The following is a 26,272-nucleotide window of genomic DNA, read 5'->3' as shown; positions in this document are numbered from 1 at the left end:
CCAGTTTTAACTGTTGGTTCCTGACCTGCATACAAATTTCTCAAGAGGCAGATCAGGTGGTCTGGTATTCCCATCTCTTTCAGAATTTTCCACCATTTATTGTGATCCACACAGTCAAAGGCTTTGGGATAGTCAATAAAGCAGAAATAGATGTTTTTCTGGAACTCTCTTGCTTTTTCCATGATCCAACGGATGTTGGCAGTTTGATCTCTGGTGCCTCTGCCTTTTCTAAAACCAGCTTGAACATCAGGAAGTTCACGGTTCACATATTGCTGAAGCCTGGCTTGGAGAATTTTGAGCATTACTTTACTAGCGTGTGAGATGAGTGCAATTGTGGGGTAGTTTGAGCATTCTTTGACATTGCCTTGCTTTGGGATTGGAATGAAAACTGACCTTTTCCAGTCCTGTGGCCACTGCTGAGTTTTCCAAATTTGCTGGCATATTGAGTGCAGCACTTTCACAGCATTATCTTTCAGGATTTGGAATAGCTCAACTGGAATTCCATCACCTCCACTAGCTTTGTTCGTAGTGATGCTTTCTAAGGCCCACTTGACTTCACATTCCAGGATGTCTGGCTCTAGGTCAGTGATCACACCATCGTGACTATCTGGGTAGTGAAGATCTTTTTTGTACAGTTCTTCTGTGTATTCTTGCCATCTCTTCTTAATATCTTCTGCTTCTGTTAGGTCCATACCATTTCTGTCCTTTATCGAGCCCATCTTTGCATGAAATGTTCCTTTGGTATCTCTGATTTTCTTGAAGAGATCTCTAGTCTTTCCCATTCTGTTGTTTTCCTCTATTTCTTTGCATTGATTGCTGAAGAAGGCTTTCTTATCTCTTCTTGCTATTCTTTGGAGCTCTGCATTCAGATGTTTATATCTTTCCTTTTCTCCTTTGCTTTTCGCTTCTCTTCTTTTCACAGCTATTTGTAAGGCCTCCCCAGACAGCCATTTTGCTTTTTTGCATTTCTTTTCCATGGGGATGGTCTTGATCCCTGTCTCCTGTACACTGTCACGAACCTCAGTCCATAGTTCATCAGGCAGAGTCTATCAGATCTAGGCCCTTAAATCTATTTCTCACTTCCACTATATAATCATAAGGGATTTGATTTAGGTCATACCTGAATGGTCTGGTGGTTTTCCCTACTTTCTTCAATTTAAGTCTGAATTTGGCAATCAGGAGTTCATGATCTGAGCCACAGTCAGCTCCTGGTCTTGTTTTTGCTGACTGTATAGAGCTTCTCCATCTTTGGCTGCAAAGAATATAATCAATCTGATTTTGGTGTTGACCATCTGGTGACATCCATGTATAGAGTCTTCTCTTGTGTTGTTGGAAGAGGGTGTTTGTTATGGCCAGTGCATTTTCTTGGCAAAACTCTATTAGTCTTTGCCCTGCTTCATTCCATGTTCCAAAGCCAAATTTGCCTCTTACTCCAGGTGTTTCTTGACTTCCTACTTTTGCATTCCAGTCCCCTATAATGAAAAGGACATCTTTTTTGGGTGTTAGTTCTAAAAGGTCTTGTAGGTCTTCATAGAACTGTTCAACTTCAGCTTCTTCAGCATTACTGGTTGGGGCATAGACTTGGATTACTGTGATATTGAATGGTTTGCCTTGGAAACAAACAGAGATCATTCTGTCGTTTTTGAGATTGCATCCAAGTACTGCATTTCAGACTCTTTTGTTGACCATGATGGCTACTCCATTTCTTCTGAGGGATTCCTGCCCGCAGTAGTAGATATAATGGTCATCTGAGTTAAATTCACCCATTCCAGTCCATTTCAGTTCGCTGATTCCTAGAATGTCGACATTCACTCTTGCCATCTCTTGTTTGACCACTTCCAATTTGCCTTGATTCATGGACCTGACATTCCAGGTTCCTATGCAATATTGTTCTTTACAGCATCAGACCTTGCTTCTATCACCAGTCATGTCCACAGCTGGGTATTCTTTTTGCTTTGGCTCCATCCCTTCATTCTTTCTGGAGTTATTTCTCCACTGATCTCCAGTAGCATATTGGGCACCTACTGACCTGGGGAGTTTCTGTTTCAGTATCCTATTATTTTGCCTTTTGATACTGTTCATGGGGTTCTCAAGACAAGAATACTCAAGTGGTTTGCCATTCCCTTCTCCTGTGAACCACATTCTGTCAGATCTCTCTGAGACTGGATGTAGCACATGCTGGAATCAAGATTGCCAAGAGAAATATCAATAACCTCAGATATGCAGATGACACCACCCTTATGGAAGAAAGCAAAAAAGAACTAAAGAGCCTCTTGATGAAAGTGAAACAGGAGAGTGAAAAAGTTGACTTTAAACAGCATTCAAAAAACTAAGATCATGGCATCCTGTCCCATCACTTCATGGCTAATAGATGGGGAAACAGTGGAAACACTGACAAAACTTTATTTTTGGGCTCCAAAATCACTGCAGATGGTGACTGCAGCCATGAAATTAAGATGCTTACTCCTCGGAAGAAAAGCTATGACCAACCTAGACAGCATATTAAAAAGCAGAGACATTACTTTGCTGACAAAGGTCCATCTGTGTTTTTTCCAGTAGTCATGCATGGATCTGAGAGCTGGACCATAAAGAAAGCTGAGCGCCAAAGAATTGATGCTTTTGAAGTGTGGTGTTGGAGAAGACTCGTGAGAGTCCCTTGGACAGCAAGGAGATTCAACCAGTCCATCCTAAAGGAAATCAGTCTTGAATATTCCTTGAAAGGACCGATGCTGAAGCTGAAACTCCAATACTTTGGCCACCTCCTGCGAAGAACTGACTCCTTGGAAAAGACCCTGATGCTGAGAAAGATTGAAGGCAGGAGGAGAAGGGGATGACAGAGGATGAGATGATTGGATGGCATCACGGACTCAATGAACATGAGCTTGAGTGAACTCCAGGAGCTGGTAATGGACAGAAAGTCCTGGAGTGCCACAGTTCATGGGGTCAAAAATAGTTGGACACGACTGAGGGACTGAACTGAAAGCATAGTTTACACAAATAAAGCCAAGGGTTCAATCTCTGAGGAACATCTTTTGATTCCTATGAGCCACACTTCAAGGACAGTCTGTGACTCTCTCTGTTTCACTATTTCCTGTTCCTTCTCTATTTCTCCCACCAGTCCTGTTTTGGGTTGGCCAAAAATTTCGTTCTGGTTTTTCCGTAACATCTTAATGAAGTTTTTGGACAACCCAATACTTCATGTACCTCAGAACTATTACTACACTTTTAGATTGCCAGTTTCACTCATCTATCTTTGCTGTTTTCTGTTTTCCTGACTCCCCTTCCTTCTTGAAAAAAGATAGCATATTATAATCTTCATCTGTACATCCCCTCACATAAGTAACAATATCTCCTGTTAATCGCTCCATATCTTTTTTGCAGCTGCATGGTACTTCTCCTCTGAATCTATATGTCTCAGTTTATTCAACAAATCTCCTGTGCCTGGACATTTCCAGTTAAAAATGCTTTTGGGGGAATATGCAAGCAAAATAAATTGAAAATGGTTGGTTTTGCCAAATAAGAACATATTCATCAGTGAAGTAAAGGAAGGAATGAAACAGATCCACCACATGCAAATTTTTATTAATATTTTTCTTTTGATGTTTTTCTTTGTGAATTCTCACTGCTTAGAAGAATTTATATTTTCTTGGCATATATAGTCACTCATTTTAAATTATTTTAATTAGACATTTTCTCTCAATTTCTTTTGCAAATATATCAGTAAAACTATTTTTCTTCTAGTTTCTCCATGGAATTCTGATGCACAAAAAAACTGTAAATGTAGTCTACTGTTTTATGTCATTTCACATGCAAGGTTTTTGCCTCTTTTTCTCGTAACATTCCCATGAATTCAGTTTATGTAAGTATGAACAGCGATAGTGTATGAAAGGTGTCTTCTCAATTATTGTAACATAAATTGCTTCAGAGAAGAGTTCACAGCATGTTTCTATTAACTTGAACATTATAAATCATGCCTAAGAATGAACAAAAGAGTGAAAGGAACCTGAACCCCCTGACTCAAGTAAAAAGGTAATGTAGGTTTCTAGCAACCAATGATCTCAGGCAAAATAACAATGTTTTTTTTCTTTGAGTGTAAGGAAATGCGCAAGAAAATAAAAAATTATATCCTATCTCAGTGTATAATATCTGGAACACAAACGGTTAATTTGTTGGAAATAAACATGAAATTTGTCAACTCTTCCTCTACTCCAAAGATAATAAGACTTGTATCTTATCTTTTGAACGAGAAGGAAATTGTGCAGTCATTTGAGGAGAAAAAAGGAAAACGCTGAATCCTAAATGAACTTTAGGAAATCAAATACACTCTCCGAGGCCGTGTATTGGAGATGTTACAAAAGTATTAGCAGAGGATGGTTTCGATCCATCGACCTCTGGGTTATGGGCCCAGCACGCTTCCGCTGCGCCACTCTGCTCCGGTGGAGCCACTCCTTCTCTTCCTTACCATATTAAAGATCAGCCACTTTGTCAGAATACATATTTTTTTCTCCCTCTTTACTTAGCCTGAGATCAATTTCCCCAAGAATTAAATGACCTCAGTACTCTCCTCCATGTTGCGCTTTCCCAATCTGCCAAAAATCCGACATCTTTCCTTCAGGGGCTGCTCTGAGCTCAGAGGAGGAACTTCGAAACAAGACGAGCAAAGTCCCCAAGTCCTTCCTTACGGATAACCGAGGAAGGCATTAATTCAGACTTGAGGAGAAAGGATATTAACTAGCTCGTTCTGTTTCCAGTCCTCAAGAAAGTTTCCCTGAGGAAACTAGAAGCAGCATTTCCATATATTGACTAAGTAACTGCCATTTTCAGCTTTCCAGGCACCTGGTTTACCCTCTCAGGCCTCTGCCCTTGGCTTCATGAAAAGGGGCTTCGTATCCCTTTGACAGTTTTCTCTCGTCCTCAGCGAATGCTGGATCTCCCAGACCAAAGGCCTGGATAGAAACCTCTGACGCCTTTCATCCTGTGCTCTGTCTGCCAAATAACTTCCGCAAGTTTCCTCTTGCTCTTTTCACCATCTTCCTTCTGTCCCTTCAGGAGTTTCTGTTTCTTCATTAAATACTTGTTTTCCCGGTCCCAGAACAGGTAGGGTTTTTGTTAAGGAACAAACTCTCTGTAAACCTCAAGAGAGAATCTGAATGAAAACACTCCCCTGGTGGTTCTCAGTTGTCAATACGAATTTCATTGTGGTTTGGTACTTTGTTCTTGTTCGTACTACGGTAGAAGGGTCCTGTGTTTAAAGATAAACAAAGATACCATGTGGTCAGTTGGAAACCTCAAGCAAAAAAGCCATGTTTCCGCCCGGTTTTGAACCGGGGACCTTTCGCGTGTTAGGCGAACGTGATAACCACTACACTACGGAAACAAGACTGTACAGAGCAATTTTTTTTGGTCAGGATGGGTGAAAGCATGTCTATAACCCAGGGCTATTTACCAAAATATCCTGCGATATTTAGTCGAGAGAATAGAAACTTTCCAAGTGCTCATCTGCAATTGCCTAGGTCTGTTAGCGTCAAAAACTATAAAGCAACAAGAAAAAATAGTCCATAACGTATAAGAATGAACTTCACAGACCTGCTGACCAAAAGAAATCACGCGCAAAAGAGAATGTATTCTATGACGCCAATTGTTTACATTACAAAGTAGGCAAGACGCTTTTGCATTGTTAGGAGTCAGAATAGTGGTTCCCTGGGAGTAGGTAGAGTGGGTAGTTACTAGAAAGTTCTAGGAATATTGCTGATGCGCCTGCTGGCTATCCAGAGGTGGTCAATTTGTGTAGAATCATCAAGAAAACATTTTTATACTGGGAGTGGGGTTATTTACTGAAGAAAACGGGGAGTGCCAGGTGTGGGGACTGGCTAAGCAAGTTGTAAATCCATAGGGCAGGCACTCAGGTAAGACTGGCAATCAGAAAGGGCAGGCAGGAAACAATAGAAAAATTATTAATGAAACAAAAATTTGGCTCTTTGAAAAATTCAACAAAATTGACAAATGTTTAGCTAGATTTACAAAGAAAAACATAAAGAAGATATTCAAATTACTAAAATTAGAAATGCAAGTGGGGATATTACTACAGATTTTGCACAAATAAAAATATTACAAGCTAATACTATGAAAAATTGTATGACTGCATATTGGATAACCTAAATGAAATGGACAAATTCCCAGAAACACACAATTTACCAAAACTGAAACATGAAGAAACAGATATTTTGACAGCCTATAACTGTTAAGTATATTGAAGCAGTAATCAAAAAAATTACAACAAAGAAAAGTCCAACCTAGACATTTTCACTGGTGGATTCTACCAAACATTTAAAGAAGAATTAACACAATCCCTCTCAAACTATTCCAAAAAATTGAAAAGAAGGGAACATAACTCATTCTATGAAGACTGCATTCCCTTAATATCAAAGCCATTAGAAGAAAAGAAAACTGCAGATTAATATCCCTGATGAACATAGATGCAAAAATCCTCAACAAAATGTTAGCAAACTGAATACAGCAACATATTATATACCACAGCCAAATAAGATACATTGCTGGAATGTAAGCGAGATTTAACATATTAACAGAATGAAGAAAAAAAGAACAGGACCGTCTCAATAGATGCAGAAAAAGCATTTGACAACATGCTTTCATGATAAAAAAAAAATCAATAAATTAGGAATAGCAGGAAACTATTTTATCTTCATGATAAAGTCATTTATCAAAAAGTCACAGCATTTTCAATGGTGGAAAAGTGTAAGCTTTTTCTCTAATACCTGGAACAAGACATAGGTGTTCACTTTTACTACATCTATTCAGCATAATAATATCAATTCTAGCCAGGACAAGTAGTCAAGAGAAAGATATAATGTCATACATAGAAAGTGCTGAGGATTACACACACACACACACACACATTAGAGCTAATAAAAGAATTCAGCAAAAGTGAAAGATACAAAATTCAACATACAAAAATCAGTTGCATGTTTATTCATTTACAATGAACAATCCAAAACAAATTAAGAAACAGTTCCTTTTACAATTGCAGGAACAAGAATGAAACATTTAGGAATGAACTTAATCAAGGTGGAGGCAGAGGTTTACACTGAAAACCAGAAAACTTTAGAGAGAGAAAAAAAGAAGATATTAAAGAAGATATCAGTGAATGGAAAGATATCTGTATTCATGAATTGTAAGACTAATATGGTTATAATGTCAATAAAGTCCAAAGTGATCTGCAGTTTCAATACAATCCCTATCATAATCCCAATTTTTTTTAGAGATTAAAAAAAATCCATCCTAAAATTAGCATTGACTTTTGTGGAACCCCCCAAATAGCCAAAAAGATCTTGAAAAAGCAGAATAAATTTGGAGCCCTCTCACTTCTTAATCTCACAATTTACTTTAAAGCTACAGTAACCAAATCCATGTGGTCCTGACTTATAGCCAGAAATATAGACCAATGAAATAGAATGAGACCCCACAAGTAGATTCTTGCATATATGATCAGTTGGCTTTTGACAATAGTGCCAAGACCATTCAATGGAGAAATTAGTCTTTTCAACTAATGGTGCTAAGAAAACTGTTTATCTACTGAAAGAATTAAAGGTGAACTTCATTAAAATTTTAAAACTTGCTATGTGAAAGACATTTTAACAACAATGAAGACAAGACAGAGAAAAATATTTGCAAATGACACATCTGAAAAACGACTGTTACTCAAAATGTTATTTTAATACTCAACCAGAAAACAACCCATTAATTTTCTAACTCCTGCTTCTTTGCTTGTCTTCAAAATATCTTCTCCAGCAGCCTTTGAAGATTGAAGTTCTGAGGCCATGGAGTTTGCTTTTAAGGGTTTTACCTTATGAAGCCAAGAAGATAAAGGCCTCGCTGGGATTCGAACCCAGGATCTCCTGTTTACTAGACAGGCGCTTTAACCAACTAAGCCACGAGGCCCCGATAGTGAAAAACGTCACAACGTGTTGATTTTCATTTCAGCGGTTTGGTTGAGATTTTACTACGAAGTATATTTGAACATGGAGAAGGCAATGGCACCCCACTCCAGTACTCTCGCCTGGAAAATCCCATGGATGGAGGAGCCTAGTAGGCTGCAGTCCATGGGGTCGCTAAGAGTCGGACACGACTGAGCGACTTCACTTTCACTTTTCACTTTCATGCATTGGAGAGGAAATGGCAACCCACTCCAGTGTTCTTGCCTGGAGAATCCCAGGGACGGGGGAGCCTGGTGGGCTGCCGTCTATGGGGTCGCACAGAGTCGGACACGACTGAAGTGACTTAGCAGCAGCAGCGGCAGCAGCAGCATATTTGGACAGGAATCTCTTCTAGGAATGGAAACTTGATCTGATCAGAGATTCAAAATCAGAATTGAACAGCCAAAGGACTTGAGGGGGCCATTTCTTTTACATGAATTTATCAAAAAGATAGATCTGGTTGTGGACCGAGGCAGTTCGAACAGTCAAAGTAAAGATTGAAAAGAAAGTTAAAGTCTCTCAGCCTTTGCGACCTCACGGACTGGAATTCTCCAGGCCAAAATCCTGGAGTGGATAGCCATTCCTTCTCCAGGGGATCTTTCCAACCCAGATATCGAACCAATGTCTCCCACATTGCAGACCAATTCTTTACCAGCTGAGCCACAAGTAAAAATTGGACTGCCCCAGAAACTTGAACAGTTGTCCTTGGACCCTCTTTGCTTATCTGGTACAACTGAAACGACCCTTTCATTGTGGGGTTTCTCTTGGTTACCTGAGAGACATTCACACATTAAGTGTTCAATATTACTTCATTCTATTTCAACTTGTGCTTCAGGATTTCATTTCAGCTCTGTCTCCTCCAGATACACAAATTTCCTATTTGGGAGCTTCTTTCATGGATTCTTAAATTCCCCATGACAACTTTCAGCACTCCTACATGACTGTTGCCATTTAAGACAGTTGATGTTAGGATTACCTGGGAGTCCTTGGTAAAATTAAGATTCTTGAAATCTACCCTATTTATTAAAGGATCATTGCAAGAGGGGTTCTGGAATCTGCATTTGTAATAAGTCTTCCGGGGGATACTTTTGAGTGCAAAGATTGGAGTCCCTATAGTCACAAGTGCTGTCTTTTATGGAAGCACTTGAAGTTCTAGTCTTCCAGTCTGTAGCCAGCAGTACCTGAATTGAGAACTTCCAGATGTACAAGCTTGGTTTCAAACAGGCAGAGGAACCAGAGATCAAATTGCCAACATTTATTGGATCATAGCATTCCCACCCCCCGCCCCCAAAATCTACTTCTGCTTCATTGACTATGCGAAAGCCTTTGACTGTGTGGATCACAAATAACCGAGGAAAATTCTTAAAGAGATGGGAGTATCAGACCACCTGAAGAGGAGAGTGAAAAAACTGGCTTGAAACTCAACATTAAAAAAACTAAGATCATGGCATCTGGTCCCATCACTTCAGGATAAATATAAGGGAAATAGTGGAAGCAGTGATAGATTTTGTTTTCTTGGGCTGTAAAATCACTGTGGACAGTGACTACAGCCACGAAATTAAAAGATGCTTGCTCCTCGGAAGGAAAGTTATGACAAATATAGCGTATTAAAGACCAGAGATACTACTTTGCCCCCAAAGGTCCGTAAAGTCAAAGCTTTGGTTTCTCCAGTAGTCGTGTATGGATGTGAGAGTTGTACGATAAAAAAAAACTGAGGGCCAAAGAATTAATGTTTTCAAACTGCGGTGCTGGAGAAGACCCTTGAGAGCCCCTTGAACAGCAGGAAGATCAAACCAGTCAATCCTAAAGGAAATCAACCCAGAATATTCACTGGAAGGACTAATGCTGAAGCTGAAGCTCTAATACCTTGGCCTCCTGATGCGAAAAGCTGACTCATTGGGAAAAAAAAAACCCTGATGCTGCGAAAGATTAAGGACAGAAGAGTAAGTGGGCAGCAAAAGATGAGTTGGTTAGGTAGCATTAGTGGACATGAATTTGAGCAGACTCGGGAAGATAGAGAAGGACAAGGAAGCCTGGGGGGCTGCAGTCCATGGAGTGGCAAAGAGTCGGACTGAGCAACAACCACAGCCTATACCTAGCCCAATGTGTTTCTTTTATGGACATATTGGGCTGTCAGTGAAAGCATTTTGCCATTAAAATCAAAGTCACGAATTTGAACTGCCTCTGGGTCCACTGCTGCTGCTGCTGCTGCTGCTGCTGCTAAGTCGCTTCAGTCGTGTCCGACTCTGTGCGACCCCATAGACGGCAGCCCACCAGGCTCCCCCGTCCCTGGGATTCTCCAGGCAAAAACACTGGAGTGGGTTGCCATTTCCTTCTCCAATTCAGGAAAGTAAAAAGTGAAAGTGAAGTTGCTCAGTCGCGACCCCATGGACTGCAGCCTACCAGACTCCTCCGTCCATGGGATTTTCCAGGCAAGAGTACTGGAGTTGGGTGCCATTGCCTTCTCCGCTGGGTCCACTAGTGATTTCCAAATGTAATCCCAAAGTAAGCTCGTTTCAATATTGTGTCTCTTGGGCCCCAGTCTGTTGTCGTGCGGTGGGGGGTTGAATTCAGCAGGCAAACCGCTAATCTCTTAAGGAAAAATTGGGACAGTGCCTTCGGTAGTGGTACCTGAGAAGCCTTGTACTTGGCGTTAGTGCGGTAATTTCTGCTACTCTAGGGCCTCCTCCTCCCACTTGTTTATTCCTTTTGGGACAAAGCATTAGCAAGGGGGGGTGTAGCTCAGTGGTAGAGCGCGTGCTTAGCATGCACGAGGCCCCGGGTTCAATCCCCGGCACCTCCATTTGGGAGTTTGAATTTACAACGGCTACTGATGAATAGTAGGTGAACTTACGACTGTTGTGATTTTTCTCGTAGTTCTTTCTTCTTTTCTTGGGCTTCCCTGGTGGCTCAGTTGTAATGAATGCGAATTCTCCAATTCAGGAGACCCCGCTTCGATCCCTGGGACAGGAAGATTCCCTGGCGAAGGAAATAGCAACCCATTCCTGTATTCTTGCCTGGAAATCCCATGGACAGGAAAGCCTGGAGGGATACAGTACATGGGGTCGCAAAAGAGTCGGACACTACTTAGCAACTAACAACAACAACAACCTTGAGAAAAGACAAGCATTTCTCTGAATTTGAGGTGATCTAGTGAGAGCGGACAGGAAAAAGTGAGAGGTTTCAGAAAGCACAGAGAGCTTGCTGTGTTTTCTCAGTCATAATCCTCCTCATATTTTGATGCAATTCCACAAAGCCAGAAATAATTCAGTGTTTTCTTAAATGCACAGGACAATATATTGGTTCTAACGTTAAAAAATAATTGCAGAACAGTGGTATTCAGCAACCGGGATGGCCGAGTGGTTAAGGCGTTGGACTTAAGATCCAATGGGCTAGTGCCCGCGTGGGTTCGAACCCCACTCTCGGTAGGTGAAGTTTTGCTCTCCTAAATCTTTCCTGAGAGAATACTGGCCTTTAGAAATAAACTTGAAAGATTACGTATCTGTTTTTCTATCCTTTTGTGAAACACTTCTTGTCTTCAAACCGAAAGAAATTGCTTCAGTAGGCAGTATTAAGTGTGTGAATTATTTCCCTGCACAGTTATTAGATTGCCAACATAGGAAAACCGACCAAATCAACAATCTGCCTAAAGAGATTTAAATACTTCAGCTCTGAGTTCCAAGAGAAATAGAAACTTGGACCTCCCCCCCCTCCCCATTTGCTCTTCAGGCAATCAGGCAATAGTAAAAAAGAAAAGAAAGTTCTCTGTAGCCCCCGGGGAAGTGAGGAGAGGGATTCTCATTGTTTCCAAAGCACCCTACTCAGAAAGCTCAACTCTGCCTGGGCAGTCCCTCCAACTCACTCTGGAAAGCGTAGTTGATTCCTCACAAGCAGAATACAAGTGTTTTGTTCTATTTTGTTTTTCCAGTTTGAAATGTAAAATATGGTCTCCTAGTGGGGTTTTTATTTACATTTCTCTTGTGGTGGTATTAAACATCTTCTATGTTTAAGAGCCATGTGTACTTCCTTTTCTGTGAACTGTTTTTTAATATCCTGTACTCATTTTTCTTCATGATTGCTGGGTCTTTCTCTTTTGATTTGTAGAAAGTTCTTTAAATGAGTCAATTAAGTCATGTTTTGATATGTAACAAGAAGTTCATTTGCACTTTGTTGTAATTTTGGACATTTCAGACTTTCGACTATGAGGGTGAGGTTATCAGTCTTGTCTTTTGTTTTATGTCTAACTTGGATATGCCTTTTCCCTATACAAGATCAACAAGAGTAACAAAATAACTCATTTTTTTCTAGAATGTCCCTTACTTCTTTTCAAACTTAGATCTCCGATATATTTTTTTTTTCCTGTCTTAATATGTGAGGTATCAGTCCAACTCTACTTCATTTCCAGAGGATTACCAGTGACCCCAGCACCATTATTGAATACCCATATTATCTCCAGTGATTGAAATTCCAGCATATTAAATTCTGTTCTCTTTAAAATCCAGAGGACCAGAAGTCTGGCATCTTCAAGATGATTTAAAAGAGCATGGACTTTAAAACTCAACAATCATATACTCTAATTCTGGCTTTCCCACCAACTCTTTGAGCCTCAAGTTCTTCATGTGTTAAATGGGGATAATAATCCCTACTTCATGGAAGACAGTTGAAGAATGAAAAGATAATATATTAAGGGCTGGCAAATTAAGAAGGGCTCTTTGCCACTCTGAATACCCATATTATTTTTGCCACTCTGCAGGTTAGTTTCCTTCCTCCTTAAAAGAAACTCACACTCTTCCTTTATAGCAGTCTTTAAAAGAAAACCAGAAATCAGATAAAAACTGTCCTGATAGTTAAAGTGCTTATGTTTTGAGATCAAACACCTAGATTCTGCATTTCATAGTTCTCTAACCCCAACGGAGTTAGGCAGCTCAGCGGGTCATTTTCATGAGCTTCCTCGGGTTTCAGATCAGAGTCATCAGCATTGTGTTTGCTCCTGGTCGTCCTGGGAAGAGGAAGGAAGCTCCTCCTGAGAATTCATCTGAATAAGCTGTTTTGAGAAACACCTAGTTTCCATGGAGAGGCAAGACTCATCCTTAACAAAAGTGGATATTCTTGTTTCTTTCCCTTGGATGGGGTAGAGAAAGAGTGAGTGAAGAGTTTGTTTTTTCTGAAATGAGATTCCAGGGAACAAAGATTTTACTCATATTGAAACTTTCTGAAGAGAAAACACAGCAATCTCCTAGCGGTTGGTTTGCAAAGTAGTTTAGGTTATAATGCTGATGACACCAATGTCCAAGTTCCATCCCTGCTGCTGCTGCTGCTAAGTCGCTTCAGTTGCATCCGACTCTGTGCGACCCCATAGACAGCAGCCCACCAGGCTCCGCCATCCCTAGGATTCTCCAGGCAAGAACACTGGAGTGGGTTGCCATTTCCTTCTCCAATGAATGAAAGTAAAAAGTGAAATTGAAGTCGCTCAATCATGTCTGACTCTTAGCAACCCCATGGACTGCAGCCTACCAGGCTCCTCCGTCCATGGGATTTTCCAGGCAAGAGTACTGGAGTGGGGTGCCATATAGAAGTTAAATTATATACTTTCCTTCACAAGAGACTCAAATGAGATCTGAAATCACCATGCCATTCCCATCTCTGCCACAGAGAAGGTCTGAACCTGTTGTATCTGAGTTGATTAAATTCCTCCAGTCAGTGGGGGCTGCTGGCAATTTCTACTCAAATCCAACCTCTGTTGTTGTTTCTTGAGGTAGGCAGAATTCAGTGGTAACACAGATGCCCTCCCTCTGGCATACAAATCCTGCACAATCCCTCATACTGTGAATATGATTAGGGTATGCTACATAGCACCACTGACTTTAAAAAAGGAAGATAATCAGGAGTGAGCCTGATCTACTTAGGTGAACCCTCGAAAGGGACTGGGCTCTTTCTGAAGTCAGAGATTGTAAGTGTGAGAGGAATTGAGGGATTGAAGTGAGAGAGAGTCTCCGTTGCTGGCTTTGAAGATGGAGGGGGCCAACAGAATGCAGGTAGCCAGTGGGAGTTGAGAACACCCAGCCAACAGCAAGAATGCAGGGATTCTACCATCACCATGAGAGCTTAGAATGCAGCCCCATGTATGATTTTAGCCTCGTTAAATCCTAGGTAGCAGAGAACTCAGCTACCTACTGCTCACACTCCTTACTTACAGAAATCTGAGTAGATACTTGGGCATTGTTATAATCTGCTAAACTATGATAACTGGTTATGTGGCAACAGAAAACTAATAGATTTCTGTTTATTTTTTTTAAAGCACATAATGTAAAATGTAAAGCTGGAAATGTTATAACAGAAAGTTGAATTGTATCAGGTAGAGGGTCAGGTGCCTCTGGGGGCCACTCTCCATCTTTGTTCTTTCTGTCCCTTTCTTGGGCTCCTGCTAATGACTCTCTGAGTGACCCTCACGTTTCATCTCTATGGATACCTGGAAACTGATATTAGTATTTTAGATTAATATAAGCATATGTTCCCTGTTATATATATTATGTATTATAGGCATTAATTTCACATCTAACACATAAAGTAAAAATAGCTACCAACTGATTCCTTAAACTACTTGTAGCATGCATTTCGATATGAAGTACGCAGCACTGGTAGTGGAGGGGGACTAAGTTCCCACCCTCCCAGGCTTCTGGATAGAGGAATAGACCTGCCAATAGTAATTTTAAGAGGTATCACTTAGTATCCTTTAGTTTTAAAACTAGAGTATGTATATCCCTGGGAATAAATGGACACAAGGAATCATTTTCCTGACCTTGGACATGTATGTGGATTCATTTAGGACTGACCTGCCTGAAAACTCTGTGTTTTCCCACCTTCTTTTGTCACAACTTTTCTCCCACTAAGAAAAAGGAGATAACTTTCAACCATCCAATAGCATACTTGTCTTATTTCCCCAAGACACAAAGCCTCCTCAAAGCATCTGACAAAATGACTCTAAATAATGCTATCAGTAAGAAAGTGAATGTCTTTAAAGACTGACTAACAAAATTCTTTTGCAGACTCAGATGGTTTCTTGAGGTGAAGGAATTCAAGCTGAGCTATTTCAAATCCTAAAAGAGGATGCTGTGAAAGTGCTGCACTCAATATGCCAGCAAATGTGGAACACTCAACAGTGGCCACAGGACTGGAAAAGGTCAGTTTTCACTCCAGTCCCAAAGAAAGAAAGACAATGCCAAAGAATGTTCAAACTACCACACAATTGCACTCATCTCACACGCTAGCAAAGTAATGCTCAAAATTCTCCAAGCCAGGCATTAACAGTACCTGAACTGAGAACTTTCAGATGTTCAAGCTGGATTTAGAAAATGCAGAGGAACTAGAGATAAAATAGCCAACATCCACTGGATCATAGAAAAAGTAAGAGAATTCCAGAAAAACATCAACTTCTGCTTCATCGATCACAGCAAAGTCTTTGGCTGTGTGGATCACAACAAACTGTGGAAAATTCTTAAAGAGATGGGAATACCAGACCACCTGACCTGCCTCCAGAGAAATCTGTATGCAGGTCAAGAAGCAACAGTTAGAACCAGACATGTAACAACAGACTGGTTCCAAATTGGGAAAGGAGTATGTCAAGGCTGTATACTGTCATCCTGCTTATTTAACTTATATGTAGAAAGTACATACATCATGTAAAATGCTGGGCTAGATAAAGCACAAGCTGGAATCAAGACTGCAGGGAGAAATATCAGTAATCTCAGATGTGCAGATGACACCACCCTTATGGCAGAAAATGAAGAGGAATTAAAGAGCCTCTTGATGAAAGTGAAAGAGAAGAGTGAAAAGGTTGGCTTAAAACTCAACATGCAAAAAACAAACAGCATGGCATCCAGTCCCACCACTTCAATGCAAATAGATGGGGAGACAATGGAAACAGTGAGAGACTGTCTTTTCTTGGGCTCCAAAATCACTGCAGATGGTGGCTGCAGCCATGAAATTAAAAGCCACTTGCTCTTTGGAAGAAAAGCTATGACCAACCTAGACAGCATATTAAAAAGCAAAGACATTACTTTGCCAACAAAGGTTCATCTAGTCAAAGTTATGGTTTTCCCAATATTCATGTATGGATGTGAGAGCTGAACCATAAAGACAGCTGAGCACCAAAGAACTGATACTTTTGAACTGTGGTGTTGCAGAAGACTCTTGAGAGTCCCTTGGACTGCAAAGAGATCCAACCAGTCAATCCTAAAGGAAATCACCCATTAATATTCATTGGAAAGACTGACACTGAAGCTGAAACTCCAATATTTTGGCCACCTGATGCTAAGAACTGATTCATTGGAAAAGACTCTGATGTTAGGAAAAATTGAAGACAGGAGGAGAAGGGGACAATAGAGGATGAGATGGCTGGATGGAATCACCAACTCGATGGACATGAGTTTGAGCAAGCTCTGGGAGTTGGTGATGGACAGGAAAGCCTGGCATGCTGCAGTCCATGGGGTCACAAAGAGTCGGACATGACTGAGCGACTGAAGTGAACTGAACTGTGCCTTCAAACATGAATGAGGGTCCAATCCAGTTGTCAACAATAGACTAACAGAAAACTTTAATGATAATGTGGTTTTAGCATGAGATATAGGGGTTAGAAAAATTAGAATTGCATTCATATTTCAAAACTCCTTTAATTCCTAACTACTTAATTAGCTCATATCTCTAATAATAAAATAGACATAAAATGATGTTGAACCTTGCAACATCAGTCTTGCAGCAGGGACTACTCATCCATGGATACACAAATTAATTAGAAAATATTAGTCCCATCCATGTCATTAAGAGATGAGTTTGCAATTCAATTTTATTTTATGTTTATAACTTATCAAGATATTAATACACTCACAGTGATTTGCTGTAACAAAAACTGCAATAACAATGCAGGAAACAAATTGTTAACTTAAAGCTATATAGTCATACAGAGAAGAAGTACAACAGAGTAGATAAAAAAACAACCTTGTTACAATACAATGTATTTTTGTGGAATGGGGGAATGAAAATACAAGTTCAAATACAAAAGAGAGGATATAAAATGTCAAATGTTAAAGAAAATTTATTTTTTTTTAATAGATGATAGTCCATTAACCAAATATTCACTACGGTATTTAGATTTGTTTAGAAGAATGATGGTACACATTTTTAAAATGCCACAAATTACAATGTACTGGGAATCACATTCTTTACAACTATTTGAACTTATGATTTGAAATTTTTAGATGCTGATCTAAAAATGTACAAGGGGTACATAATTTTTCAAAGGGGTATGCTTTCAAATTTTTAAGGCTACTACTCTAGAGCAGGAATTCTTAACATGTGATGTCACACAGTGGCTATAAACACAGACTTAGGAGTTAGTCTTACTAGTTGTGTGACATTGGGCAAGTGACTGAAATTCAGCTCAGTCTACTTACCTGTAAAATGGGGACAGTAAAAATACCCTATCTATAAAGTTGTCAAACTTCAGTAGACGCTAGAATCACCTGGAGGGTTTGTTAAAACACAGACTGTGGGCCCTGTTCCCAGAGATTCTGCCTGAGGAGGTCTGGGGTCAGGCCTCCAAACCAGCATTTCTAACAAATTTCCAGGTGAGAGTAATGCTGCTTGCTCCTTTCATCTATCTCATAAAGTCATTCACTGTGTGGATTAAAAACGTTAGTACATAAAGCAATTATCCTTCAATTAAAAAATAAATAAATTTTAAAAATATATATGTGCTTAAAAAAAAAGTTAGTACATAAAAATTCTTAGAAGTCCACTGGCCCAAAGCAGGTACTAACACACATTAGCCATATCATCAGTTAGAATTTGATTCACTGCAAAAGAAAATTTTACTGCAGTGGGTTAAACAGAAAGGAGTTTGCATATATCATTTAACAAGAGGTCCTGAGGTCAATCATCCAGGGCTGGCACCACTGGTCAAGAATGTCATGAAGTTCCCAGGCTCCTTCTGTCTTCTTTGCTCAATTGTCTTTGCTCAGTGGCTTTCATTACCATAGATTGAGAATAGCTGCTGTTCCTCCAGGAGTCTTGTCTGAATTCCAGATAGGAAGAGGGAAGAGAAAAGGAGCAGAGGGTAGAATTGATGGAGCATGCCAGCCAAGTCACAGACCCTCCCTTTCATAATTTATTTTTTAGAGAAGTCACTTGCTTTTAAAAAATGTTTCCAGAAGTTCCCCACATGTGGTGAATGTAGCTAATAAAATTAATCAACATTTAGTAAAACAGACTCAACAGTACTAGCCACACTTCAAGTGTTCAACAGCCACAGGTAGCCAGTGACTACCATGGTGGACAACACAGATGTAGGACATTTCCACCATTATGCAAAGTTCTATTGGATGACATTAGACTACAAGATGCACCTCTAAGTCTCCTACAAGATCTATAAAGCTCTTTCTCTCCAGACTTACCTGCTGTTGCTATACACTTTAGCAAAGGTCAGCAGGCTATTTCTCAGGCCTGCATTTGTTTACAATTCTGCTACCTGGGATTGTACTCTCTCTCCACCTCGTCCATCTAGAAAACAAGAATCCTTCTTTATACACACATATTCAAAAAGCAAGAAGAACTGAACATGATGCAAGATGTATTTCTGAGCATACCTTCTCTTTTATCTACCATTTACTACAAAAAATAGCAGATCCAAGAGATTATTCAGTCTTTTAAAAAATCACACAAAAAACAGCTTGATTGAAAAATGAGAAAGGGACTTGAACAAACATTTCTCCAAAAAAGATATATTAATGGTAATAAGCACAGGAAAAGATGCGTGATGACACTAATCATTAAGCATATGCAAATCAAACCGACAGCGGTACTACCTCACATCTATATTGGCTACCATCAAAAAACTCAGAAAATAACAAGTGTTGGCAAGAAGAAGGAGAAATTGGAATTCTTGCATATTGTTGGTGGAACTGTAAAATGGGGCAATTGCTATGGAAAACAGTATGGAAGTTTCTCAAAAAATTAAAAGTACAATTACATGATCCAGCCATTCCACTTCTGGATATACACTCCCAAAGAACTTAAAGCAGGGTGTTGTGGAAATATTTGTCCAATTATATGCAATACCAGCATTATTCACAATCGCCAAAAGCTGAATGCAATCCAAGTGCCCATCAATGAATAAATGGATATACAAAACGTGGCATTGGCATGCAATGGAAGAATATTCAGCCTTGAAAAGAAATTCTGACACATGCCACAACCTGGCTGAAACTTGCAGGCTAATATATCTTCAAACATCTCTGGTTTTTAAACTACAAAATGATCTTGTTGTTTTTTTTTTTTTAATTGAAGAAAAATCTGCTTAAACATAGAAAAAAAAATACTGCTGAGTGCCTCAGATTAAGTAGGATAAAATGAGAACTCGCTCTACTCATTCCTTGTATTATCCAAGTGTTGGACTCAGTACCCTGCTGATAAATTTCCTTCTGAGAATCTCCGTACACAAATTAAGTGCCAGTTAGGCCTCACGGCTTCGACTAGACAGTGTTAAAAGAATGGTTTCTGCCCAGAAGAACAAAGAGTCAGATGCACTTCTTGGATCGGACAGTAGCCCAGTGGTTATTTCCACCCGCTGCACACTGGCATTACCTGGGAAATTTAAAAGCCGTCCAAGTGGTTCTAAGGTGAGAGCAGGCTGGCTGTGGAGATGTACTGCTATTTTCTGATGACTAACGCCCCCAACCCCTAACCACTACATATCTCATATTTACTTGATGCCCAGAATCATCAAACAGTGCGCCTGACACAGTCGCAACATTTCTGTCTTCCGGGTAACGGTTCTCCACTAGGTATCATTATCTAGAGCACGTGATCTCTCCAGCACCTGTAGCTCAAGCGCTTGAATCTCTCCCTGCATGTGTTCGCCCCTCACAAGCACACCCAGAAACCATGACTCGCTACCTATTACGGTCCGCAAGGCCGCTTCCGGATGGACTTTGCTGATGGGGAGCGTCCAGGCCTATGCCATCTGCTCTCGCGCCAGATACGCTTCTGCTTAATCTTCGATTAGGTTCAGCTCCCAAACCCGCGGGGGTTGTATTGGGGTCCGGGGATAAAGCGCCGAAACTTACTTGCCTTCATCCTTGCCCGCTGACACCTCCTGATTTTTTGCAAACTGCTGCTTCTGGGCAAGAATATGCGCCACGGGGAACAGCTGTAGTCCAGACTTCGGAGCCTGGACATTTATCAAAGTCCTGCCTTTGTCAGAATAGAGGCTGCGAAGCCTGATCCTTCTCTGTCTGCCTGGAAGGTCCAGGCAGTCTTGCTTGGGCACGAGATTCAGGGCGTTTGTTCCGGAAATCGCGGAGGCCTGCTGCCAGGAAAACAAGAACGCAAACTCTTACTCCTCTGGGGTCGAATAGAGAGACAGGATGGTTTACTTTCACTGGCCTTGTTTCCAGGTCCCCTCTAGGAACCTGGGAGGTTTCTGCGTCTCTGTGGTTATTTCTACAGCTTCTTGTCCCTTTACTCTGTTCTAGGCCCTGCCTTCTAAATGGGTTGGGAAAGTTTGACAGAGAAATCGTTTGGGAAAACTTCAAAAGTATATATGCAAAAAAAGAATAGTACGATGAATTCGATGTACCTGTCTCACACCTTCTATCAACTCATGGCAATGTTATTAACCTATAACCCAGCCCTCATTACTTCAGACACATTGCTTGAATCTCAGACCCGTGTCACTGATAAATTTAACACAGCCCCGACTAAGATGAGTTAGACACTTGCCTCAGGCACAAAATTTAGGAGACTTCCAAAAAGCTTTGCAATAGAGACAATAACATTTGAAAGTAAAGTAAAAATTAATGCAAAAAACTATAATGAATACAATATAAATATTTTAAATAGAGAATCAGTATTACTGATTCTTTCCTTCTGCCCAGCTCCTATATGACTGACAAAAGGCTGAAACTTAAGTATCTCTAAGAATGAGGATGCTTTTGAAAAAAATAATCACAATATCATTATCACATCTAAAAATAATACCAAAAATAAGATCAAGTATCCAACCATTGTTCAGACTTTACCAGTTTAATATATTTTATAAATATATTATATAACATATATTATAAAATCATATGTGAGTAACAAGGAGGGCTGGAGTGAGAATTCTCAGGCACCTTTTATCTAAGGTGCATAAGTTATCAAGACCTTGGACATAGATCACTTGAAGCATTATGTCATCATCAAAGGTTTGGCAACAAACTTCCAACAGGCCTGGTCCAAGAAAGTTGTCTTAGGAAATCTGATATCTGGGTATGAAGTTTATGTGAATGAAAGAGTAGAACAGTAGGAAAGAGGTAGAAATGTGAAAGTCTCTCAGATAGTGGTAATGGTAGGTAAGGGGGTACTAGAATGGAGTGCTGAGGAAGAAAGAAAATCAAGGAATGTGGACAGGAATAGAAATACAAAAGGAGAAACAAGGATCATAATCAGTGGCATGGGTAAAGAGGAAAGATTATTATGGCTGTGGGATAGCACAGGAAAGAAAAAAGAAGAATATGATATTTATCAATCAGAAAGATGAGTAAAACGATCACAGTGCATGAAGGAGTAGAAACTGTAGACTGATCTATGGTGGGTAAATCTCACCATGCAAACACTAACTAAAAAGTTAGAAGTCATTTACAGTGTTCCCAATGTTAAGGCCTTCTCTTATATTCCATCAATTGCCTAAACTCCTTTAAATTTTACTTTACTTCAAATACAGATCATTGTCTTTTTAAACCGCATTATTTTGGCCTTTGTTTCCTGCTGTATAGATTTATCATAACTGCACCAGACAATGTTGTTAACTAATCAGGGATCTTAGCTGCAGAAGATAGAATCCACACAAATAAGGTAAAATTAAAAGGGATTTCTTAGGCATTCACAGAGTTTCTTGGAGACCAGAATCAAGTATAGATTACACTACACTGCCAGAAGCACTCAGCCATGAACATGCTTCCGTAGAAATCTTACTGCTGCCACTTCTGGTTCCACAAAATCCTAGACAGTAGCTGCACATAAACCAAAATACCCGCAACAACCTTGCATGTGTGAAAGGATTTCAAGCTAAAATCAAACCAGAGGATATGAAATGAAATGTCACATACGCACCCTCTGAAGAATGGTAGGTAAGAGCTAGGAGACTTATTTCCCCTAAAATGCCTAATTTACAGAAGACAGAGACTTATCTCCTAATCAATGAGTAGCCTTTAATCTGACTGGACTTGCCCTTCTTTGCATTCTTGATCATAAATACAACCACCTCAAAAACCTCAATAGACCCACCTTGCTATATATCATGAGTTTCCTGAATTGTAATTCCTTTGCTATTCCTGAATAAACTCTATTTTTTGGTAATTTGAACTTGTCTCAGTTTACCTCTTTATTTATGTTGACATATGTCAGAAGAGCTATTCAGCCTTTATCTCACAATATTCATTTCTCCCAGTCTTACACTGCAAAGTCAAGTGGGCCTTAGGAAGCATCATTATGAACAAAGCTAATAGAGGTTATGGAATTCCAGTGGAGCTATTTCAAATCCTAGAAGATGATGCTGTGAAAGTGCTGCACTCAATATGCCAGCAAATTTGGAAAACTCAACAGTGGCTACAGGACTGGAAAAGGTCAGTTTTCATTCCAATCCCAAAGAAAGGCAATGCCAAAGAATGTGCAAACTGCCTCACAATTGCACTCATCTCGTACGTTAGCAAGTAATGCTCAAAATTCTCCAAGCCAGGCTTCAACAGTATGTGAACCATGAACTTCCAGATGTTCAAGTTGCATTTAGAAAAAGCAGAGGAACCAGAGATCAAATTGCCAACATCCATTGGATCATCGAAAAAACAAGAGAATTCCAGAAAAACATCTACTTCTGCTTCACTGACCATGCCAAAACCTTTGGCTGTGTGCATCACAGCAAACTGTGGAAAATTCTTCAAGAGGTGGGAATACCAGACCACCTTACCTGCCTCCTGAGAAATCTATATGCAGGTCAAGAAGCAACAGAACTGTACATGGAACAACAGACTGGTTCCAAATAGGAAAAGGAATACGTCAAGTCTATATATTGTCACCCACCCTGCTTATTTAAGTTCTATGCAGAGTACATCATGAGAAATGCTGGACTGGATAAAGCATAAGCTGGAATCAAGATTGCCAGAAGAAATATCAGTAACCTCAGATATGCAGATGACACCACTCTTCTGGCAGAAAATGAAGAGGAACTAAAGAGCCTCTTGAGGAAAGTGAAAGAGGAGAGTGAAATAGTTGACTTAAAACTCAACATTCAGAAAACTAAGATCATGGCATCTGGTCCCATCACTTCATGGCAAATAAACGGAGAAACAATGGAAACAATGAGAGACTTTATTTTGGGGGCTCCAAAATCACTGCAGATGGTGACTACAGCCATGAAATTAAAAGACACTTGTTCCTTGGAAGAAAAGCTATGACCAACCTAGACAGCATATTAAAAAGCAGAGACATTACTTTGCCAACAAAGGTCTGTCTAGTCAAAGCTTTGGTTTTTCCAGTAGTCATGTATGGATGTGAGAGTTGGAGTATAAAGAAAGCTGAGCGCCAAAGAATTGATGATTTTAAAGTGTGGTGTTGAAAAAAAAAAAAAGTGTGGTGTTGGAGAAGACTCTTGAGAGTCCCTTGGACAGCAAGGAGATCCAACCAGTCCATCCTAAAGGAGATCAGTCTTGAATATTCATTGGAAGGACTGATGCTGAAGCTGAAACTCCAATATTTTGGCCACCTGATGCGAAGAACTGACTTCTTGGAAAAGACCCTGATGCTGGGAAAGGTTGAAGGCAGGAAGAGAAGGGGACGACAGAGGATGAGATGGCTGGATGGCATCACCGACTCGATGGACATGAGTTTGAGTGAACTCCGGGAGTTGGTGATGGACAGGGAAGCCTGGAGTGCTGCAGTCCATGGGCTCGCAAAGAGTCGGGACATGACTGAACTGAACTGAGTCTTACACAAGCACATCTGCTCAGCAAAAGCTATGTGACACAGGAAATCCTAGTGACAAGGAGATCTGAGAACTGGAGATTTTACTGCTGCAGGTTTAGTGTACAGGAGGCACATTGCAACAGGTTTGCAGAGGTGTAGAGTGAGCAATCTTTACTATTGGTCACAGTTGCTACCTGGTATCCATTTCACCCTTTTTCCTTCTTAAAAAACTGATATTGTTCCAATATCCATCATTCATAAATTGAAGAACTCAGGAGACTCTACCCCCATTTTAAGTTCCAGGGCAATTTATGAGTAGTTTAAGATGAATATGTAAATCCTATACCTTTATAGGGAGAAGGCGATGGCACCCCACTCCAGTACTCTTGCCTGGAAAATCCCATGGATGGAGGAGCCTGGTAGGCTGCAGTCCATGGGGTTGCGAAGAGTCGGACACGACTGAGCGTCTTCACTTTCACTTTTCACTTTCATGCATTGGAGAAGGAAATGGCAACCCACTCCAGTGTTCTTGCCTGGAGAATCCCAGGGACGGGGGAGCTTGGTGGGCTGCCGTCTATGGGGTCACACAGAGTTGGACACGACTGAAGCGACTTAGCATGCACGCATGTATGCCTTTATAGATGATTGATTTACAAATTTAGGTTTAAACAGATAAGCAAAAGCATTCCCCTGCTGGCTGTTATAAGTTCAGAGGTAGGCAGGCGAGCTAAATTGTCATAATCACACTTTAATGATTGAAAGGAGAGGTTATGCTTTTCCTTTGTGTTAAGAGCAAAGAACATTTTGCCCAAAGTGCTTCAGGCTGCAATATTAAAGATAGCTGTAAGATTAGGCAGCCTAAGCGTAATGCTGACAAACTGGTTAAACTTGATTCTATTCTTGCTTCACATTGTTGGTCATCCTAGTCAGACTTAAAAGTGGCCCGTACGGGGATCGAACCCGCGACCTTGGCGTTATTAGCACCACGCTCTAACCAACTGAGCTAACCGGCCCTCATACAAACTACTACTCTTCCTTAATAGTTTAATTGCATTGACCTTCTAGAATTTCTTTATCACAAACGGGAATATCAGTCCCATATATACTGGGTCCGCTTCTGTTTAAGGAAACAAAAGAAAAAAGTCTATCAAGGTCAAGAATGAACCTTACCTTTCAGAACATACCTTCTTGGAACCAATGCAAATGCATTTTGTAATGCAAACTCTTCTGTAACAAGTACAAAAACCATTTTTAATGAAAATGGCAAATTGGAACATTTGATAGTAAGGACTTTGATATGTTTGCATCTTGGAGACCACAGTAAAAGATGGTAAGAGAAGGGAAAAGAGTCTTTCTACCTGCAGACTTTTGGGGAATGAGAAGAATAGGTGCTTGGAAGAAATACCAGCAGTATTTTTAAAGACAAATTGAATTAAAATAATCCATCCATCCAAACACCCACTCATCCATCCCTGAGCAAAAATTAAAAGCTTCCTTCCAAGAGCAAATAATGGAAATGTAATGCTAGTGATAAATGAAAGGCATATAACCTTAATAATGAGCTAGAAAAAAACTCAATGTGAGAAAGCTCTACATGAACCCAGGGAATAGTAATGAATAAAGCTTTCCATGAACAAATGAGGAACTCGGTCTGAGGTGGAAAAAAATGAGCTGATGCTTAGGACAGGTAGAAAAAAAATACATTGAATTTGGGAATGAATGTGGTGTTGTGAGAATAAAATGGACCTGATTTTTAAGGTTGCTATGCAATACTTCAGTTCTAGTTTTTCAGTACTTTCTATTTAGACATCACAGGTGTAAATAAAATCTTATTTAGCCATGATTGTGAACCAAAGACTATTTATGTCTTTTAAATGAATTAACATATTTAAACATAACTAATTTATGAGGTGACTGTTACAATCATTCTCGTTTTACAAATAACCGAGGACAGAGTTTAGAGTCAGCATTCTGATCATTTAACCTTAGAGAACTTCCTTTTCATTGTCACTAAACTGCTCCTTAAAATCGGTATTTATCATTTTTTTAGTGGATGGCCATATTCTGAGGACCCTCCTATTCAAAAAACCAACTTTATAGCATCTTAATTTATATCCCAGGATATTAATTGCTTCAATTTTCAATTAATATTAATCTCACCACTAATATTGAATATGGAACATGGATCTGAAAACTCTTATCCCAGGTAAGGAAAACTCTGAGCATCAGCCACGTTTACTGTATTATTATGGCAGGGCAATTCTTTCTAGCAATTTTACTGTATT

The 26,272-nt window shown here is 40.0% G+C and overlaps 1 long non-coding RNA gene and 6 other non-coding genes across 8 annotated transcripts; 2 read left to right on the top strand and 5 right to left on the bottom strand.

Annotated features, from left to right (window-relative positions):
• Positions 1–4,361: 4,361 nt before the first annotated feature.
• On the bottom strand, positions 4,362–4,433 carry TRNAM-CAU (transfer RNA methionine (anticodon CAU)). The gene has a single exon. It is a non-coding gene; the product is annotated as a tRNA-Met (tRNA).
• An 871-nt stretch (positions 4,434–5,304) lies between these two features.
• On the bottom strand, positions 5,305–5,377 carry TRNAV-AAC (transfer RNA valine (anticodon AAC)). The gene has a single exon. It is a non-coding gene; the product is annotated as a tRNA-Val (tRNA).
• Positions 5,378–7,885: 2,508 nt separating this feature from the next.
• TRNAT-AGU (transfer RNA threonine (anticodon AGU)) lies at positions 7,886–7,959 on the bottom strand. The gene has a single exon. It is a non-coding gene; the product is annotated as a tRNA-Thr (tRNA).
• A 2,766-nt stretch (positions 7,960–10,725) lies between these two features.
• Positions 10,726–10,797, top strand: TRNAA-AGC (transfer RNA alanine (anticodon AGC)). Its single transcript has one exon. It is a non-coding gene; the product is annotated as a tRNA-Ala (tRNA).
• Positions 10,798–11,339: 542 nt separating this feature from the next.
• Positions 11,340–11,422, top strand: TRNAL-UAA (transfer RNA leucine (anticodon UAA)). The gene has a single exon. It is a non-coding gene; the product is annotated as a tRNA-Leu (tRNA).
• Positions 11,423–16,818: 5,396 nt separating this feature from the next.
• On the bottom strand, positions 16,819–20,452 carry LOC129645611 (uncharacterized). 2 transcript variants are annotated; one of them, XR_008711438.1, is made up of 3 exons: positions 20,114–20,452; positions 18,443–18,548; positions 16,819–18,063 (listed from the first exon to the last, which is right to left on the bottom strand). It is a non-coding gene; the product is annotated as an uncharacterized LOC129645611 (long non-coding RNA). The 2 variants fall into 2 exon arrangements; XR_008711439.1 differs by lacking the exon at positions 20,114–20,452 and adding an exon at positions 19,632–19,932.
• A 4,474-nt stretch (positions 20,453–24,926) lies between these two features.
• On the bottom strand, positions 24,927–25,000 carry TRNAI-AAU (transfer RNA isoleucine (anticodon AAU)). Its single transcript has one exon. It is a non-coding gene; the product is annotated as a tRNA-Ile (tRNA).
• Positions 25,001–26,272: the final 1,272 nt, after the last annotated feature.

This window comes from Bubalus kerabau, chromosome 3 (assembly GCF_029407905.1).
Source record: "Bubalus kerabau isolate K-KA32 ecotype Philippines breed swamp buffalo chromosome 3, PCC_UOA_SB_1v2, whole genome shotgun sequence".
Lineage (NCBI taxonomy): Eukaryota > Metazoa > Chordata > Mammalia > Artiodactyla > Bovidae > Bubalus > Bubalus kerabau.
The sequence above is the reverse complement of the archived record's forward strand: the minus strand, read 5'-3'. Positions and strand labels throughout refer to the sequence as shown.